The sequence below is a fragment of the Mesocricetus auratus genome, unplaced genomic scaffold (assembly GCF_017639785.1).
Source record: "Mesocricetus auratus isolate SY011 unplaced genomic scaffold, BCM_Maur_2.0 Super-Scaffold_6730, whole genome shotgun sequence".
NCBI lineage: Eukaryota > Metazoa > Chordata > Mammalia > Rodentia > Cricetidae > Mesocricetus > Mesocricetus auratus.
In genome coordinates, this window is record NW_024429184.1 from 4973059 (window position 1) to 4994038 (window position 20980).

Below are 20980 nucleotides of genomic sequence, written 5' to 3' on the forward strand. Positions count from 1 at the left end.
CTGCCAGGACATTCAGAGTCGAATGTGACATCCACTAGTAACCGTGTCACACTGCACACACACAGTAGATCCCTCCTTTCCCCGCAGTTTTGAGATTCTGCCGTAATGTGCTTAGCAAACACTTATGGAGAGCCCACGATGAGGGACCATAGCCAGCCTGCTGTCACCGTGCCGGCGGCAAACACTCAGTGAGCAAGTCACCGAGCACGTCACACAACGGAGCCAAAGGGGAGTGTGGTTCTCTCGGGTTCCGGCTCCGAAAGGACATTGGCTATTCCTCACCTGGGTCAGTGTCTCCGAGAAGCTCCCTCAACAGGATGGGGGGGGGGGACGGGACGTGAGACATTCGCTCTCTTCTGATTATCGCCACAGACGATCTGCTCCAGAGCGGGAAACTGAAGCCAGGAAGGTGTCAGCAAACGGCCAAGGGTCGCAGACCCAGGTGGTTGCCTGTCTTTTGGTGTGAGAGCCCCACATTCTTTCTGGATGCTCCTGTCCCCACATCAGTGAATCTCAATGGGTGGCGCTAGCCCGTGCTACCACCCCGAGAAAAACGGGTTCCTCCCTGCCCTTGCGGATTCCTCCAGATGCCCTTCTGCTGGGCCCCTCCGTTTGTCCTTGGCCAACCAGCCCCGCAAACTGCGTGTGAACAGCCCGTGACGCTGTAGTCAAATTTAGGCTGCAGGACTGCACCTGGCCTTCCTCCTCTGGGCGCCTCCCCCTCACCGACTTCTCATCCTCATCTACTCACCAAATCCCCGTGGAGAAGCCTGTTTCCCACCATCCTCAACGGGGAAGGCGGTAAGACGCTTGCTGCTGCCCTGGGTGGTGCCCAGGATCCTTCTGGAAGCTCTCACCTGCTGGGCTCCCAATACACAAGGTCCCCTTTCTTCTTAGGGTTAGTGTTTGTGGTTTTCCTTTGCATTCTCCCACACTCCATGAACAGCACAAGGGAGCTTATGCTTAGAGGCATTTCCATGAAGCACAAAGTGCTACTTCACCCTTAGGAGAAAGCGTTTTTGGCGTCAATTCAAGGAAGTGGAGGCCCACTTCAGTGGGGGGAGAATTCCCAGATGTGCCCCACCCCACATCTAGAGCTTTCCTTCTTCCGAGGTGCACCGCCCTTTCTGTTCCAATTATGCCATCCATGTCTCCGTTTTCGAAATTGCGCTCCCATTATGGGCTATTTATATAGGATATACTAAAAGAGTCCATAATGCTCGCCCATAAGGCAAGCACCCTCTAGTTTCCGACTGCTCTCTGGTCTCTAAAGCTGCCACCTGTTTCTCGGATGTGAGCCAGTCTGCCAGCCGCTGTTAATAGATGATATGTCCTCTGCTTTTAGACTCGCTTCCTCGGATGGTGCCGGTCCATCTTCAGGAAGGGCACAGTTTCTCATCCGCCCTAACACACCAAGATACCATGGCAGACTGACTCTTCCCCACCCCCCATCCGTGGGCATGGGTGATCCTGGGTGTGCAGGTGTATGTGTGCACCTTGAGGAGGTCAAGGACAATCAGCTGTCATTCCTCCCTAAGTGCCATGTACCTTGTTTCGTATTTTTGTCATCGTTGCTTTTGTTGCTGTTTTGTTTTGAGGCAGGGTCTCTCACTAGGACAGGGCGCTAGGTAGTTAGTCTAGGCTGGCTGGCAAGCAAGCCCCAGACAACTCTGTGTCCGCAGTCCTGGGGTTACAAGTGCATACTGCCATGCCTGACTTTTTACCCGACGTGAGTACTAGAGATCAAACTCAGGTGCTTAGGCTCACAGTGAGTCCCTACGCACTGAGCTGTGTCCTCAGACTCTCTCTCTCTCTCTCTCTCTCTCTCTCTCTCTCTCTCTCTCTCTCTCTCTCTCTCTCTCTCTCCCTCTCTCTCTCTCTCTCTCTCACATACTCATACACACATACACATGCACTCTCACACACACATACCCACACACTCTCACACATAATCGCACACCCTATTATACACACTCACACACATACTCTCTCACACATATCCGCATACACTCACCCACGCTCCTTACACACTCTCTATCACACTCATTCTACCCCATACACTCATACATACACACTCACACAGTCACACACACACTCTCACAAACTCTGTTATACACACTCTCTCATACACACACTCATTCTCTGTCTCATACACACATCTCCCACCTCCCACACCCCACACACACCCCCACCCCCCACACACCCCACACACCCGATCACACACCCACTCACACACATACCCACACCCCCCACACAACACACACCCCCACACACACCCCACACACCCACTCACACACACACCCCCATATACACACCCCACACATCTGCTCACACACACACCCATACCCGCTCACACCTGCTCACACACCCGCTCACACCTGCTCACACACCCGCTCACACCTGCTCACACCCCCGCTCACACCCGCTCACACCCGCTCACACCTGCTCACACACCCGCTCACACCCGCTCACACCCGCTCACACACCCGCTCACATCCGCTCACACCCGCTCACACACACCCCACACATCCGCTCACACACACCCGCTCACACCCGCTCACACCCGCTCACACCTGCTCACACCCGCTCACACACCCGCTCACACCCGCTCACACCCGCTCACACCCGCTCACACACACACACTTTTCTTCCTCCCCTCACTCCTAGCAGCCATCCACCTGTTCCCCATTCCTATGTGTCATTTCAAAACTTACATAAATAGAATCAAACAACGGGTAACTTTTCATGTTGGCTTTTTTTTGCTCAATATAATTCTCCGCAGATCCATCATGCTGAAGCGAGTGCCAGCAGGACTTTCCTTTCCTGTCTCAGTTATATTCCAAAGTATGAATATGCCACAGCCTTTTAACCATTCACCCATTCAAGACACGTGAAGGTTGTTTCTAATGCTTGGTTATTGCGACTGCACCGGCTTGGTTAGGATTTCTGTTGCTGTGATAAAACACCACGGCCAAAAGCATCTTGGGTAGAGAAAGGTTCACTTCAGCTTATTTGTCTGAATAACAGGCTGTCATGAAGTCAGAAGGGAAACTAAAGTGGAGTCCATGGAAGACTTCTGATCGCTTGTTGGCCTGCTCTCCCCGCACGGCTTGTTCAGTCTGATTTCTCATAGAACTAAGCACCAGCCCAGGGGTGGCACCACCCACAGTGACTGGACCCTCCCACCTCAATCACCAATGGAGAAAATGCCCCACAGGCTTGCCCAGAGGCCAATCTTGGTGGGGATCTATTTTCTCAATGGGGAGGGTCTCCTCTTCTCTCAAAGGACTCTAGCTTTGTGTCAAGTTGACAAAAAACAAAACAAAACAAAACTAACCAGGACAAGCACAGACAGACCTCTGTGTCAGCGCAAGTCTTCCTTTCTCAGGGCTGGGTGCCTAGGAGTACAGTTTCTGGGTCGTATGGTATTTTATGTTTCCATGTTTTCTAAGTGCCAAAGTCATCAAGCATGGCTTGCCAGCTTACATTTCCACCAACAATATGTACTCCTTGCCTCCTTGCTAGCATTTGGTCTTGTCTGCTGTTCGCCGTGGCTGTCCCGATAGGTGTGTGGTGGTTCCTGAATGCAGCTCTAATTTGTATTTCTCTAACAGCTAATGATGTTGAGCACTCGTCATGTGCATATTTTCCATCTGTGAGCCCACGGCGTTGAAATGTCTTTCCACGTTTCTTGCCAACTTTATAATTGGATTGGTTTTTTTTTCTTGTCTTTACTGTTGAGTTTTGAATATTCTAGGTAGTCAGCCACTCTTTGTCAAGCATGCGATTTCACACAGCTTCTTTCTTCCTTTCTCTGCGTCTTTAGTTTTCTGTCCCTGGGATCTTTTACACAGTGAAAGTTCTCAAGTCTTTATCTAAAGTTCAGCTCAGCCACTGTTCCTTCCGCAGAGTGCGCTTGGAGTTTCACACCCCCACATGTGCTGCTTAACCCCAGATACCAAAGACTTTCTCTCCTTCCTCCTTCTCTGCCCCCCCCAAGGTTTTGTGGTTTTACATTTTACATTTAAACTTGTGGTCGACTTTCGTTTAATTGCAGTATAATGTGTGAATCCTAAATTTTATTTTATTTTTGGTCCTTGGATTACATCCAACGGCTTTAGCAACATTCATTGAAGGACCTGACTGGACATGGTGGTCCACCTAATTTACCTAACCCTTGGGAGACAGAGGGAGCTGGGTCTCCGTGTGAGACCAGCCTACACAGCATGGTGCAGGCGAGACCCCGTCTCATTACCAAAAAACAAAAAAGCCTCACCATTTATCAAAACTCAGCTGGGCATGCGTGTTTTTGGATGGCTATGTAGAGGTCTATGTATAGGTTCTTTGCTGCCCCGCTCACCCTGGTGTTACCCTTGCACTCAACAAACAGTCTTGACTGCCACATAGCCTGGGAAGTTTGATTACACATTGATAGATTCCTTCCACAGGCCTCTTATTTTAGAGACATTGTGGCTCCTCTAGTTCTTTTGATTCTTTTGTTTGTTTGTTTGTTGCTATGTGCAATGGAGAGTTTTCTATCTTAATACACACAAAAAAATCTTACTAAGCTTGTGATAGGATTGTGTGTACTGTCTTGGTGAGCTGACTCCTTACACATGCTGAACCCTCTAAGGCCTGAACCTGGTGAATCTCTTCGTTTATTTACATCCTTTCCGATACGTATCACCAGGGTGCATTTTCTGGTCACAAGTCCTGCGCACATTCTGTTAGGCTTGCAGCTAAATATTCTTTGACAACTTTAACATCACTATCAAGATGCTGCATCTTACAGTTTAACGTCTATGTGCTCAAAATTAGTGACGGCAAATGCATGTGAAAGGCTAGTAGGGTGGCTCAGTGGGTAAATGAGCTTGCCCCCAAGCCTCATCACCTGAGTTTCAGCCCCCAGGTCCAGTTGGTAGAAGAAGAGAACCAATTCTGCCTTCCACACGTGCAAACCAATTCACATAATAGAAAAGCAAACCCTGTTCCTTCCTCCTCTCCTCCTGCTCCCCCTCTTTTGCCCCCACCCCTCCTACCATCTGCTCCTTGGAGAGGGTGAGGCCTCCCCTAGGAAGTCTACTAAGTCTGTCCCATCATCTCACTGAGGCAGGGCCAAGGCACCTCTTCACCTCCCCACACCCTGTGTCTAAGGATGAGCAAGGTCTCTCTCCATATAGAATGGGCTCTACTATGTCAGTTTGGGCATTAGTGGACTCATAGATTGCCCCAGTCAAGCCATTGTCACCTATATTAAGGGAGTCTAGTTCAGTCTTATGCAGGTTCCCCATTTGTCAGACCTGAGTCAGTGATCTCTCACAAGCTCAGGTCAGCTGATTCTGTGGGTTTCCCCATCATGGTCTTGACTCCTTTGTTCATATTTTCCGTCCTCCTTCACTTCAGGTGTGCTCCAGGAGCTTGGCCCGGTGGTTAGTTGTGAATTCCTGAATCTGCTTCTATCTGTTTCTGGAAGAAGGTGGTAGAGCACATCTTTAATCCCAGCACTCAGGAGGCACAGGCAGTTGGGCCTCTGAGTTCAAAGCCCACCTGATCTATATAACTGAATTCTAGGCCATCCAGAGCCTGTGATATTCTGTCTTAACACACACACACACACAAACACACACACACGCACACACACACACACATTTTTAAAAAGAGGACTGGAGAAATGACTCAGTGGTTATGAGTACTCAGTGCTCTTCAGAGGACCTGAGTTCAGCTCCCAGCAACCACATGGTGGCTCACAGCCACTTATTACTCCCGTTCTAAGAGATCTACCACCATCTTCTGGCCTCCTCGGGTACCAGGCATACCTGTGATGCATATAAATGCACACAGGAAAACACTCATAAATAAAAATAAGTAATCTTTAAAATAAATACACAAATGTTGGAAATTTTATACCTGTAAGTCCTGGGATTCAGGAGGATCAGTTTATTGAGTTTTTCTACATGAACAATTGTGTTATCTACAAATATGGACAGCATTACTTTCCCTTCCAGCTGCTGTAAGTTTTATTTCAGTTTCTTACTTGTTACACCCGCCCTTATTGCATTATATTGAGTAGGAAATCCATGGCTTGCTTCTAGTCATGGTGTGAAATTGTTCATCCTTCAACATTCAGTATAGTGTTAGCTATTTTCCGTAGACTGTTAACCAGTTTGAAGAAATCCCATTCATACCTAGCTTGCTGAGTGGTGTTTCTTTTTTTGTTGTTTTGTGTTTTTTGGATTTGTTAAAACAAGACATATTCCTTTTCTCATCATGCTGGAGTCTGGTATCAGTCTTTCTCAATTAGCCTTTATTGTGAATGTAAAAAAGGGGGCTTCGTTATGACATTTTCACGCATATATACCACATACCTCCATTACTCCCCTCTCCAAAGTAGGCCCCTTACACTTCCATATCTCTTATACTTTCAAAGATGTCTACATTGTACATATGAATGACACCATGTGATTGCCATGGCATATTATTTTAACTAGGCAAGGATGTGTTACATTTGCTTATGCTGCAGAATATTACTTTAACTATGTAAAGGTGCATTGCAGCTGTGCTGCATTTGTTTAATTAGGTAAAGATGGGCTGCATTTGCTTCACCTTTCCTGCCTAAGGCATCTGATTGGTCTAATAAAGAGATGAACAGCAACAGGTAGGCAGGAGAGGGATAGGGAGGGCCTGCAGGCAGAAAGAACAAGAGAAGTCCAGGTGAAAGGAAGAGAGGAAAGGGGAAGAAGAGATTGGGAGAGAAAGGGAGGTGCACACCTGGAGTCAGCTAGGTAGACCCCAGCTAGCTAGATGCGGGCCATGCAGACCCCAGCTAGCTAGATGCGGGCCATGCAGACCCCAGCTAGCTAGATGCAGGCCATGCAGACACCAGCTAGCTAGATGCAGGCCATGCAGACCCCAGCTAGCTAGCTGCAGGCCATGCAGAAGGAAAGAAAGGAAAAAAGCCTCAGGTAAAACATAGGTGAAGAGAAACAGGTTAAGTTATAAGACCTAGCAAGAAACAGCATAAAATAAGGCTGAGTATTCACAGTGAGTAAGAAGTCTCGTGCTATGATTTGGGAGCTGGCTGGTAGCCCGAAAAGAAAAAGCCTGGTACATGTGATATGTGTCTCTCGGAGTCTGACTGCTATTACTTAGCATTATGATCTCCAGTTCCAATTACCAATTTGCTGTAAATTGTGTAATTGTATTTTTTCAGCTGATTAATATTCTATTGTGTGTCTGTCACATTTTACCCTTTTTTTCTAGTTAGAAACATTTCATTTAAATGTGCCAAATAAAAACCCACATTTTCAGGCCATAAGGCGTTAACACATTCAACAAGAACAGTATTTGACTGCTCTGGATTGCACAGAGTAATAGTCCAGATCCATTTTGCTTACATGGTTGAAGATTCCTCCTAGGTTACATTGTACAGACATAACAAATCCCTTACAATAACTTAAACAAAGTAACTTTTCCCTAAAGGGTGAACTCCAGAGCGTCAGTCAGTTTTCAGGTCTTGTGCCTCTGGGTGGTTTTGCTGATAGGGGATGGCTTCTTTTAGGTGACACAGATCTGAATTCTGATCGGTGGCTTCTTGGTTGTGAAATAGACCTGGACCTTGATCTAGACCTGGAGTGGGGATTCAGTCTTTTTCTAGACCCTCTGAGAGAAGCTGACCTGGATCTACAAAGAGATGCAGACCCTGAAAATGAAGGAGGTGGTGATGTTGACCCCCTTCCCGTGGGGGATGCGAGCTACACCGTGCCCTGCTTCTTTTTCTTCCAGGGCTATAGCGGTAACAGTCACAACCATAATGTCCCTTTTCCCCACACTACAGCCTTTGTCATTAGGATCAATGGGATGTCGGGCATGAGATCTGAACTACAAGTCACCTGCCCATCCAATCTTCTGCATCTCTGGGATCTTCAGATTTCCACAAAGGCAAATTCCGGAGGATTCCTGGCAATCCATACCGTTCTTAAGGGCCCGTGGCAACTGAAGGCACTTTCTAACACTACTTTCCCAGCACCAACTCCCAGGTTACCGAAACACTCCTTGATTTCTCTTCCGTAGGTCTCCTAACGGGACTAGTCGGCATGCTCAACTTCAGCTAGCAGCAACGACGGCTCAAGCGGCACGGAAGCTGGTACACGCCATGGCTCACCAGCCTTCCTGGCGGCGCTCCTCACATTTTACCCGTTTAGTCAGGAGTCAGTGTTGAATTTATTTTGTAGCATGCTTTCCTGTTCCATGAATTTTCTTTAACCTTTTCAAGTGATCTACTGTATTGAATGAGCAAATAGTGAGCAAGCCTTATATTTCCTGGAATAAATCTACTTGCTCTTTGCACATGGCCCTTTTAATATATTTAATTCTGTATGTTTCTATAGAAGCTATATGCTCATATGTGAATTCTGTTTGCCAATGTTTTGTTGAGGACTTCATCAGCTGTACTCAGAAGGACTCTCTCTTACACGCTTTGTCTGGTGTGGGTTTCAGGGTAGAACTTCACACCCTGATTGGAGGGGAATCCCTCCATCTGTTTTCTGAAAAAGATCATGTAAGATTGATGCTGGTTTTCTTTATGCACTTGTTAGAATATTCCAGCAAACTATATGGATAGGGAAATTTCCTTTTTGAGGAGGGTTTAAGACTATGACTTCAATGTCTCTAATAGTGATAAGATCATCCAAAGTATTTCACGGTGACCAGTCTGGAGAGGTACATGATTCTCACACATGCAGTGTATTTACAAGGTCACATCATGGTATATGAAGGTATTTGTAACACCCCCACATTGTCATTTCAGTTATTGTAATGTTTAGTCCTGGTATTGACAATTTGTCTCCTTATTTTTAGTGTGGTCAGAGGTTTGTCAATTGTATGATTTTTTTTTTTGCATGGGGGCATCTTTGATACATTGCTTCTTCATTACTTTTTTTGTTTTTAATTGTCTGGCTCCTATTTTCTCAATTTCCTTTCTTCTGTTTTTTTAAAGGGAATTTATTTTATTATTTTAATTGTGTGTATGGGCGATGATATGCACATGAGTCCTGGTGCCCCTGGAGTTGGAGTTATAGGCAGCTGTGAGCTATCTGCCATGTGTGCTGGGAGAGGAGCTCAGGTCCAGGGAGAGCACTACCCACTGTCAGCTGAACCATCTCTCCAGCTCCCGTAGGTTTGACTTTGCTCCCTTTTCCCTTGATGGGACAGCTTAGATGTGGGAGTCCCCTTGCCATCCATCCATCCATCCTCTTTCCTTGATTGAGCGGGTGATGTTATAAAGTTCCCTCTCACGGTGGCTGTTGTTGGGTCAAAGATTTCTGAAATATTGTGTTTTTATTCCCATTCTTTCCTTTGAATTCAAATGATTTCTCCTTAGACTTTTTAATCAGCCTGTGGATAACTTAGAGATATTTGTTTAGTTTCATGTGTTTGGAGATTTTTAGCATTGTCTTTCAGTTATTCATTTGTAGTTTGATTCCATTGTGGTCACAGTTCATATCATTTCAATTCATCCTAAATTTGTCTAGGTTATTTTATAGTCCAGGATGTGGTTCTATTTTGAAATATATTGCATGGACCTTTGGAATCTTATACACTGTGTTTTGGTAGATTCTTGTTGCACCCTTCCCCCGTAGGGGTCTATTGACCAGCTTGTGACTAGGAGCTTCTAGCAAAACACCTCTTGTCCCCTCCTCCCAGTAAGGCCTGCTTGCAAGTTACTGTCTTCTGTCCATCTTTATTGTCTAAATGTTAATTCCTGTTTTTGGCCCACCCTTTGCCGGAGGGCCCTGGGAGCTTCTGACCTTGGTGGTTTTCCACCATGCCTGCCACTGGTATATAAGGCTCCACTCTTGTAAAAATAGACGCCATTCTCCTTGCAAGAATGAGCTGCTGTCTTTGTCTTCATTTACATCCTTAGCCCTTCCCCTGGATTGTTGTGAAGTGCTGTAGCCCCATAACCGAAAACCGCTCACTACATATTTTGTCAGTTAATGCTGTGTGTGTATGTGAGTGTGTGTTGATTATGAGGTTTTAAAACTTATTTACTCATTTATTTGGTTGTTATTCTTTAAACTTACTGTTTTTTCTGTCTAATTGCTCTATTAATTGTTGGAATAGGGTCACTGAAGTTTCAAATATAATTGTGCCTTGGCAAGTCCATTTTCATTTCTCTTTTGTGTGTGGGGAGGGAGGGAGGGCTGAGACAGGGTTTCCCTATGCAGCCCTGGTTGTCCTGGACTCTCTCTGTAGACCAGGCTGGTCTCTAACTCACAGAGATCGGCCTGCCCCTGCCTGCCGAGTGCTGGGATTAAAGGCATGCGCCACCACCGTCCGACGTTAATTCACATATTTTAAAGTTTATGTTCTCTCCCTTTCTCTCCTCTTTAGTCTTTATTTTACCTCTTTTTCTTTTGATTTTGTTCATGAATTTAACATTGTGGTCTTCTTGGCAAATGAATGCTTTACCATAAAATGGTGTCCCATTCTGTCTCTGAAAGTTTCCTTTGTCCCCAAATCTACTTAAATGTTAACACATCAACCCCTGCTTTTCTTGGATTAACATTTCTCTCCTTTTGCTTTCCACTTCATGCTTGTTATCCTGGAGGTGAGTTTCTCTGAAGCAGCATGTAATTGGGTCATGTTATTTAATCAAGCCTAACCATTCTTGCATTTTGATTGCTAAACTTAGATCATTTATCATCAGTATAACTGTTGATACGGCAAGGGTGTCTGTGGGTTATTTTTTTTTTCTGGTTTTACAGAGACTGTGACAACAGGCACAAGACCTGCCCAGGTTCAAACCAATAGGGGGCCTGTCTGTATTAGCCCCATGTTGAGGGGCCATAAGCTGAGGACTGATGTCTTCATGGCTGCGATCAGAACCAGCTGAATGTCCCCAGGTCTGTTCCTGAGTTGGGGAGGGTGGATGAGGGAAGGCTAGCTATCCTGGCATTAAAGAAAAGACAGAGACATCTGGTCATAACAGGAGGGCTCTCAGTTAATGCTGAAGGCCATGGTTTATTGTTCCATCATCTTAAGTAACCATCCAAAGGTGGGGGCGATGGCAGAAGACATCTATTATCACATATAAAGGGCTGATAGCAATTACTTCCCCTAATCCTAAAGACACTCCTTAGCTGCATGTACTAAGGTCTTCAGGCACTCCCCACCAGTCTTACCCAGTCTTCAGGGTGGGTACAAACTCACCCTGGCCCAAGTCTCTTTAATTAGAGTCATTCTCACCAAGGCCAAGACATCCTGCAGCCATTAGTTGACATCTTAAAGACAATAGAAATCGAGGCTCTCCTGAAATCATGGCAGGGTGGAATAGATTTTCAAATATATGGGGCCCTGACAGAGACCCCTACTGTTCAAAATCCCCACACTGAGAAGGGGAAGTGGACACAAAATCCCACCAGTGACCAATACACTATTTGCAATTGGTACCTGATGGGAAAGAAAACCAGTTTTCTCCAGTGGAGAGTGTCAAGGAGGACAGTCAGCTGGGTGATACAGAGTGGGCTTTATGTTTATTGTGTGCTTTTGTTTGTCTTATTAGTTTGCTTGTTTGTTTTAGAGCAATACTGTGAGAGAACATGAAATATGGTGGTTACAGAAGTGGAAAGAAATGGGAAGAGCTGGGAGAGGGGAAAGTATATGATCAAAATACATTCTGTGAATTTTTTTAAATAAAAATAATTCTTAAAAGCTTTTTTTGTTTATTTTCTGTATTCTTATTGTTTTTCTTTAAGTTACTTGAACTGCTATTTGATTTGAATTTAAAAACTATAATACTTGGAGTGGAAGTCTATGCCTTGGCTGGTATGTGAGCTAAAGGTAGTGTTGTGGGCCTGGAGGTGATGTGTGGGGTTGAGGTGATGAGGGTTGAGGTGATGTGGGTTGAGGTGATGAGGGTTGAGGTGATGTGGGTTGAGGTGATGAGGGTTGAGGTGGTGTTGGTTGAGGTGATGTGGGTTGAGGTGGTGTTGGTTGAGGTGATGTGGAGTTGAGGTGATGTGGAGTTGAGGTGGTGTGGATTGAGGTGGTGTTGGTTGAGGTGATGTGGGTTGAGGTGATGTGGAGTTGAGGTGGTGTGGATTGAGGTGGTGTTGGTTGAGGTGATGTGGGTTGAGGTGATGTGGAGTTGAGGTGATGAGGGTTGAGGTGGTGTTGGTTGAGGTGATGTGGAGTTGAGGTGGTGTTGGTTGAGGTGATGTGGAGTTGAGGTGATGTGGGTTGAGGTGATGTGGAGTTGAGGTGATGAGGGTTGAGGTGGTGAGGGTTGAGGTGATGAGGGTTGAGGTGATGAGGGTTGAGGTGATGTGTGGGGTTGAGGTGATGAGGGTTGAGGTGATGTGGGTTGAGGTGATGAGGGTTGCGGTGATGAGGGTTGAGGTGATGTGGGTTGAGGTGGTGTTGGTTGAGGTGATGTGGAGTTGAGGTGATGAGGGTTGAGGTGATGTGGAGTTGAGGTGATGTGGGTTGAGGTGGTGTTGGTTGAGGTGATGAGGGTTGAGGTGATGAGGGTTGAGGTGATGTGGGTTGAGGTGGTGTGGGTTGAGGTGATGTTGGTTGAGGTGATGAGGGTTGAGGTGGTGTGGGTTGAGGTGATGTTGGTTGAGGTGATGAGGGTTGAGGTGATGAGGGTTGAGGTGATGTGGGTTGAGGTGATGAGGGTTGAGGTGATGAGGGTTGAGGTAATGAGGGTTGAGGTGATGAGGGTTGAGGTGATGAGGGTTGAGGTGATGAGGGTTGAGGTGATGAGGGTTGAGGTGGTGTTGGTTGAGGTGATGTGGGTTGAGGTGATGAGGGTTGAGGTGGTGAGGGTTGAGGTGATGTGGAGTTGAGGTGATGTGGGTTGAGGTGATGTGGAGTTGAGGTGGTGTGGGTTGAGGTGATGTGGGTTGAGGTGATGAGGGTTGAGGTGGTGTTGGTTGAGGTGATGTGGAGTTGAGGTGATGAGGGTTGAGGTGATGAGGGTTGAGGTGATGTGGGTTGAGGTGATGTGGGTTGAGGTGATGAGGGTTGAGGTGGTGTTGGTTGAGGTGATGTGGAGTTGAGGTGATGAGGGTTGAGGTGGTGAGGGTTGAGGTGATGTGGGTTGAGGTGATGTGGAGTTGAGGTGGTGTTGGATTGAGGTGGTGTTGGATTGAGGTGATGTGGGTTGAGGTGATGTGGAGTTGAGGTGATGTTGGTTGAGGTGATGAGGGTTGAGGTGGTGTGGGTTGAGGTGATGTGGGTTCTCTATGCGGTTTCCTGGAGCACAGTGCTTGTTGTCTGTAAGTTTTTGTAGGCCTCTCCTTTCCTGATTCTTTGTCCAGATGTCTGGCTTTGGCTGCCTCCTGGGGGCATGTCTGGGTTGACGGTTTCTTCAGCTACTAATCTGGGACATGTGAAACCCAGGAGCACATCACATGCCATCCCTGGCAGTCCAGAACTTCTTAACTATACTGTTTTCACCTCTTTCAGAATGTTCTTATGTTTGTTTTACGTATGAATTCTAGAGTTTTCCAGTTCATCTATTAGGAAGAATTTGGGATCATCAGTCAATTCCGTCTTTCTGAATGCAAATGCCCCCCCAAGCAGTTGTTTTTAAAGTGATGCTAATATTTTGTTGTTGTTGTTGAATATCTTGTATTAAAACTCTAGAACTAAAAATCATAAAGGACCGCTCCAGGGACATCTAGGGAAATTAACCTAGAGGTTTCCCCTCTTTTTTGCCTACCTCTTAATTCCAGGGGCTCCTATAGAATTTTAAGTGCACAAATTGAAAAGCACGCCTTAGAACCCCTCTCTGTACCCCCAGAAGAGAGAGACAGGCAGGTAACAAAGGGGCTCTGACTGGCTTGGATGTTTCTCTCTCCACTCGACGCCAAGCTCTCCAAAGATGAGGTCTTGTTCTTCCACACCCCAACCCCTGATTCCATGCCCAACATAGCAGGGGTCATTGTGTAGGCCAAATGGATACATGAACTTGAAGGCATTTTCAGGCTCTATGAGATTCTGTTTATGTCTAAAATAAATCCATGTGTGTTGTCTTGGCTTGGGTTAGTAAAAATCTACACGCTTGGGCCATTCTGCTTAATGAACTAATACTGGAACCATTCCACAAAAAGTGTGTTGATTACCAATTCTCTGGCAAAGAGTAAATATCTAGGTAGCTCTGCGGAGTGAGTTTGGGAATGACCCTCCTGTAGTTTTTATCTTCACAGGGTGCTCAGTGTCCATGATAGTGGTGGATCCCCAGAGAGGCGCTGTTAAGGGGACCAAGAAGAGGACGTTTAGAAGAGTTGGCTGAGATCACAGAGGTGTTTGTTTGAAGGGCTTTGGACTCCTACCCCTTTCTGTCTTTGTTGGACAGCTATCAGGAGAACTGCTTGGCTCGACCACACCCCTCTATCCATCACCAGAGCCCACAAAGGAACAGGACCAGTTAATCACGGACTGGACCCTGCCCGTGAGTCAAAACACATCATCTCTCTTCATGTATCGATTACTCCAGGCATTTCACTTCAGTGATGGAATGCTGGCTAGCAGAGCCTCTCCAACATTTCATCTGTGTTTACATGAAGATACGGGCGGCTTTTCTCATGTGCAAGGGTCCCGTAGCTAGAGTTGAGTTATGAATTGTGTTCTAGGTGGTTCGTAGTACTCAGTGTTTCTTTAAAAAGAAGGAAGGAAGGAAGGAAGGTAGGAAGGAAGGAAGGAAGGAAGGAAGGAAGGAAGGAAGGACGGAAGGAAGAAAGAAACTCACCTTTCTCAGGACTTGGTCATTAAGATTTTGGCCAGGAAAGTGAAATCATAGGTCTAGCTCCTGGCTGAAGAGGAAAGTCTCTGATGGAAACTTTTGGATCTGGGTCTCAGTAGCTGAGCGCTGGCTGCTCTTCCAGAGGTTCTGAGTTCGCTCCCAGCACCTGTATGGCAGCTCACAACCATCTGTAACTGTAGTTCCATGGAATCAGATGCCCTTTTCTGGTATGGAGACATACACATAAAACGAATGAATAATTAAAATAAATAAATAAATCTTTTCTTAAAAAAGACAATTTGGATTAAAAAATTTCTTGAAAAACTGTATTGTTACACAGATTATTTATTTATTTATTTATTTTTGTTTTTCAAGACAGCGTTTCTCTGTGGCTTTGGAGGCTGTCCTGGAACTAGCTCTGTAGACCAGGCTGGCCTCGAATTCACAGAGATCCACCTGCCTCTGCCTCCCGAGCACTGGGATTAAAGGCGTGCACCACCACCGCCTGGCTTATTACACAGATTTTAAAAAGTTTTTTTTTCTTCAAAACAAAAGCCAAAGCCATTCTCTCCATTAGATTAAAAGAAACCTGTCCTGGCAAGACAGGAATACATCTGAGATTTTCCATCTACCTCAGATTTAGTAAGAGCCGGTTAATGGTTTAGCTCTTGACAAATCATCATTGGGAGGCTTTACTATCGTATTTAAAATGAGAGTGCCAAGGAAACAGGCACATCGGAAAGTAAGCGTGGTGTAGAGGAGGCTCCCAGGACAGATGCATGGGTGACTGCACTCAGGTCAGGGTAAGAAAGGACTAGACTAGAGACTATGAATGGGATGCTTTACGCAATGCTCTTGATTCTTCCTCTGAGAGAGTGTGTGTAAAGATACTGGTTCCAATGCTGGCTGCAGAGACATCTCCCTTCTACATCCATTTCTTACACTGGGGGTCTGCAGCCCTTCTTGAGTATGGGTGGGCTTGCACACATAGAGGTTAGCTTGGTGATGTTCCAAGAGTAGGCTGCAGAAGGCAACTAGGCTTCTCTAAGGCTGTATTCAGATGTGCACGCTTAGACCTCAGACTCCATGCTGTGAGGACCTTCAAGAAGCCACCATGGAGAATTCCATGTAGGTGTCCTAGCCACGGTGAGACCTGACCTATCAGACTTACCCGAACAAAGGCCCTCAAGTATCCCAGCCCTTGGTGGCAGAGTCACCCATAACTTTTGTCATCTTGTCAAGGGTGTAGAGGTTATAGGTGCACAATCCAGTGTTAGTGTGCTCTTTTCAAATCCATGGAATCCGTGAACAGAAAGCAATGGCTGTATTTTCATGCTGCAAGAGTTGGATGGTTCCTTAGAAGTAATAATACTGAGGCATCCTCTAATGTAGATTTTCTTTGCACGCATCAATTGGGATGGTTTTCTTCCTAATTACTTCTGGTCAACCCTGTGACCAGAAGTGATTTAACAACAGCCACGGCAAAGCAGTCTGCAGGCAGGAAGTCCCGGGGTGACATGGCAGCTCAGCAATGTTACACTTTACTTTTTCTTTTTGCTTTTGGGTCCTCTTCTCAAGATGACTTCACAGTTCCGTGCCTCACGTGTTCTCAGGAACCATCCAGAAGTCTGAAAGGAGACAGGGACCTATCTGCTGTCAGCAGTGCTGGTGCTTTGAGACAGTGACCCACTGCCCGGGCTGGCCTTGAACTCAGGAAACATTAGAAACTGGCCTTGACTCTCTGGTCCCCCGCCCCCCACCTCAGTACCTGTATTCTAGGCCTGTACCTCCTAGACAGTTTACTTATAAACCAGACCAGCGCTGCATAGAACCCGTTTGTCAGAAGACACCGCTTTCTCTGAGCAACGCTGCCCCACTCTTGGCATCCGGATTGCTTTGACATTTAAAGGAATGATGGGGTCCAAGTCTGAGCTGACGGCCGGAAGGGCCCCATGCATGCACTGGAGTTTACGCTTGCACGCACTTCCCTTGTGAACTTCTGTAGGGAGTCCTGCAAGCCTCTCGGATCTTGACAGGCGGAGAGAGTGGCCCCCCTGTAACAGCAGCAGAGCTTAAAAACCTTAGCACCTTCCCTATTTAGTCTCTACCACAGGAGGATGGCTTTGCTCGTAAGGAAAGAAAAGGGGAAGGAAATGGCTATTGGGTAGGTGACCTCCTTTTTCCTAAAGAAAATAAAAATAAAATAAAACGAGACACCTAGATCAAGTTGCACGAAGACGGCCTGGCCAGTGAAGGACAGATCTCAGCGCCGTCAGCGAGAAGAAACCTTTTCTCGCACGATCAAGGCATCGCTGTACGTTAACCGACTGGGAGGGTCAGCCATTCCTCTATTACACTCCTTCCCTTGCTTGGAAACATAAAGAACGTAGCAAACCATTCTGGAAGGCTTCAAGAGTCTCATTCTTAGGTGCCTCGGGTTCCTAAGGTCATGGGGCGATGACTGTGACACCCCGGTCGCTGCTTCTCCCTCTGCGCCTCTCTCAGACATTCCTAGTTGATAACAGCCCTCTTCCTCATTGAGCCTGACCATAATCCCCTCACAGCATTTCAGTGGGGGGAGGGTCACAAACGGCCTTCAGTAAATGCGAAATAAATAAAACCAATTACCCATCACTCCTGGAGCTCTGAGAGGAGCCACTGGCTTGCAGAGCCGTTTCTGGGGTCCTCTGGTGACAGACCCTGGCTTCCCTGAGACCTGTCAGCCCTCACAAAGCTGACTCTCCTCTTGTTTGACCCATCACTGGCACAGGTGTTAAGACTGATGAAATCGGGAAATCTTGGCACTGTTACTCCACCAGCCTTCATAAGGACAGGGAATGACCAGGGAAATCAACATTGCTCAGCCATAAAAGCCGTGAACTCCTTGAGGACACGCGTCTGACAGAGGCACATCTGCGTTCAGAGACTGATACTTGCTAGAATTGCATCAGCCCTGCCTGTTGTCCCTGGAAATGGCAGTAACAGGGGTCCCAGTGTTGGCGTTCAAACTACAGAGGAGCCCCTGCACAGTAATTGTGAATAAAGAAGTTGCTAGAGTTGGAGCTCCATTTTTCTAGCAAATTCCTGTTATCTTCTCGGCGGTATCTGTGCTGACAGAACAGAATCAGCACGCCCTGGCCTGGCATGCGTGGCCCTTGATGATCTTGTCATAGACTGTAGATAGTTCGTGGTCAGAAGTCCATAGCCAACCCACAAGCTCTTTAGGCCCACTGCCCAAACTTTCAACTCCCAATAATGAATTCAACTAGAATAACAGAACAGAACAAAACGAGCCCCCACCTTTGCCTAGGAAGTCCAATGGAAGGAATTGCAGACCGTCTTCATATAGCCTTTCACACAGACCTCAACTGGTGATTTTTTTTTCTTTGCATTGCTGGGGGTTGAACCCAGGACTTTGTGTATGCACGGCAAATGCTCCACCACAGAGCAACTGCCCCACCCCCGGTCAACTGTTTTTGAGAGCATCTGTAAATCCCTGGGATTGTAAAAACATTTACAACATACCTTAATCTTTTTCCCAGAAATAGGAGTCCGATGATGTGAAATGCTCGGCAAGACTGGAAGCTTAGAAACTCAAGGGTTGTCCGCTGCGCGGAAGGCCGTGGAAAACGGAGCATAACCTCAGGCAGACTGCTTTCCCTTATGGATCTGCACCTGTGGGACTTCCTGATCCAGCGTTCAATGCTGACTGTTTGTTCTTCTCACACCTTTGGCTCACTGGAAGCTCATAGCGCTTCTGCTCTTTGGAATGTTTAGCAGTGACTTTGGATTGGGTGAATCTGTCTGCATTTTCTGGCTTTCATTTTTGAGACTCTCATAGCAAAGTCGGCCCCATTTAAGTAGTCATCTTGGCAGTTAGATAAGCACCTAAATTATTACCACTAATAATCTGGACCTAGGAAAGAGGGGATAATGCCATTAAACATGGTCACCTAGGAGGATCCTTAGCAGGGACCATTGAAGAAGCAGGAGTCATCTGAGGGGTTCAGGGTCTGACTGTTCCTATGAATTATGCCTGTGACATTCTTAGAACATGATATTCCTAAGGATTTAGGTAGATTAGCAGAGCCCCAATAGTTGGGGACAGAGGCTAGTAGGCATGGATTAAGGGGAACAGTCATTTTTGTGTGACTAGTACAAATTAGCTATTTTTAAATCAAGAGGCATAAAGGGGCTCAGCATTAAATTATTAAAGTGATAAATAGATGAGCTATTTATTAGAATATAGAGTGGAATCTGAATATTAGTTGAGCCAAGAAAAAAATTCAAGTTGTGGAAAGTGGGGATAATTCGAAGGACTGGAAAAGGCTATAGAAATGGCACGCAGTGTCGTATCAGGGACAGAGGTGTCTTCACCAAAGGAGAGGCAGGAAGAAGACAAGAGTCAGAGGATGGGGGAGAGTGCTAGGGATTCTGTCTTCGGAACACGACGTGGCAGCCAGACTTGTGAACTCACAGCAGCTGCCTTCACAAAACCTGTACAAGATGAAGCCAACCAGAGCTCTGTCCTAGGTAGGGTAGATGATGGCCAAGCCTCACCCTTACTGAGAAGCTTCTGGAAACTGGTGGTTGCCTGGGGAGGGAGGACCATGTTTGGGGGGGGGATGAGGCCATCTGTGGGATTTCCACGCTCCACTGAGTGACCCCTCCCCCCACCTGTGCACATAGGAGCAGAACTAACTGGACTTGGTGGTTCATTGCAAAAACAAAAACAAAAACAAAAAACCAGACATGCGATTGGGGGAAACACCGGTTGGGGATGTGATGTTGGGATGTGGGAATCTTATGATCATGTTTAATTGTACACCTTATGAAATCCTTGAGAACAAAGAGATTTAAAAAATAAATAAAAGAACAGGGCGAGTTTTCATTTCCTTTTCTGGGGTGAAATAATTTCTACTTCAGTGTAAAATCTCAGAGATCCTTGCTCAAAATTTTAAATGTCATTGGTAAATCAGAGTGAACGTGGAGCCTGGAATGCAACGGGTACTAAGAAAAAGCTCATAAAGCAGGTAAACGAGAGAAGAACCTCTGAATTTTAGTGTCACCTGCCTCTGTGACAGCCAGGGAAACAGTGAGGCTGAAAGAGGAGACCCAAGGCAAGATGTGTTTATCACTGGTACAGCGAGACGGCAAACCCGAGATTTCTTCAAGCCCCGAAGTTACTCTAAAGCCTCAGGGTTTGGAACACTGAGGAGATGGCTCCGTGGGTAAAAGTGTCAGCCTTGCGAGCACGGGGACCTAAGCTGGGCACCCAGGATCCATGTAAAACAACTACAAAATGCTGGGTCTGGTGATGTGCAATGGTGATCCCTGAGACGGGGAGATGGAGACAGGCAGACCTCTAGGTCTCACTAGAAGTCTAGACCATCCAGTGAATTTCAAGTCTGCAAGCCATCCTGTCTCAAAGAAAAAGGAGATGGCTTCTGAGAATGACACTGGAAGCTGTCTGCTCATCTTCACACACATGCATGTGTGTACATGTGCCCAACCCCCTTCTGTCTCTCTCACACAAAGGGCTTCTATGTGTAGGTACTTATAACTATGAACACAAGAAATTCTTATTTTATTGGCCCGCCTTCCAGTGCTCCTGAGGCCTGGGGACTGCATGCTGGGGAACCCACCCCGGTGGCCCAGCCTGTCCAGTGACTGCAAGCATCCCAGTCCTGTATCCACCCAGGGGAAGAGGTAAGCATGGGCCTGTTTCCAGCCTGCCTTCAGGTGCCCTGCTAGGAGCCTGCTGAGGCTTTGGGTCTGCCAACATCCCAACCACCCACGAGGGAAGCCATCTGAGTATTGGACCTGCTTGCACTCACTGGAAGAGAACTTTGGACCCGTACCTGCCAGGAGAGGAAGAGACTCCACCTGCACCCACTGGAATAAAGGATGGGAAGAAGACAGTATAAAAACACATTCAGCAACTGATGGGAGATGTCATTCTGTAAATCTGTCTCTTATTGGTTGTTGAATAAAGCACTGTTAGCCAATAGGGAAGCAAGATAGGTGGGACTAGGAGTCAAGGAGGATTCTGGGAAAGAGAAGTAGAGGCAGACATCATGTAGGCCGCCAGAGTAAGAGAAATACTTAGATTAACAATTATGGGTTAAATACTTAAGCCAGAGCTAGCCAGTAAGAAACAAGCAAATGACCAACAGCTTCATAATTAATATAGTGTCTTATGTGTTATTTTGGGACTGCAACAGCGGC

The 20980-nt window shown here is 46.5% G+C and overlaps 1 pseudogene; it reads right to left on the bottom strand.

Moving 5' to 3' along the window:
• Positions 1-7499: 7499 nt before the first annotated feature.
• LOC110342100 lies at positions 7500-8349 on the bottom strand (annotated as a pseudogene).
• Positions 8350-20980: the final 12631 nt, after the last annotated feature.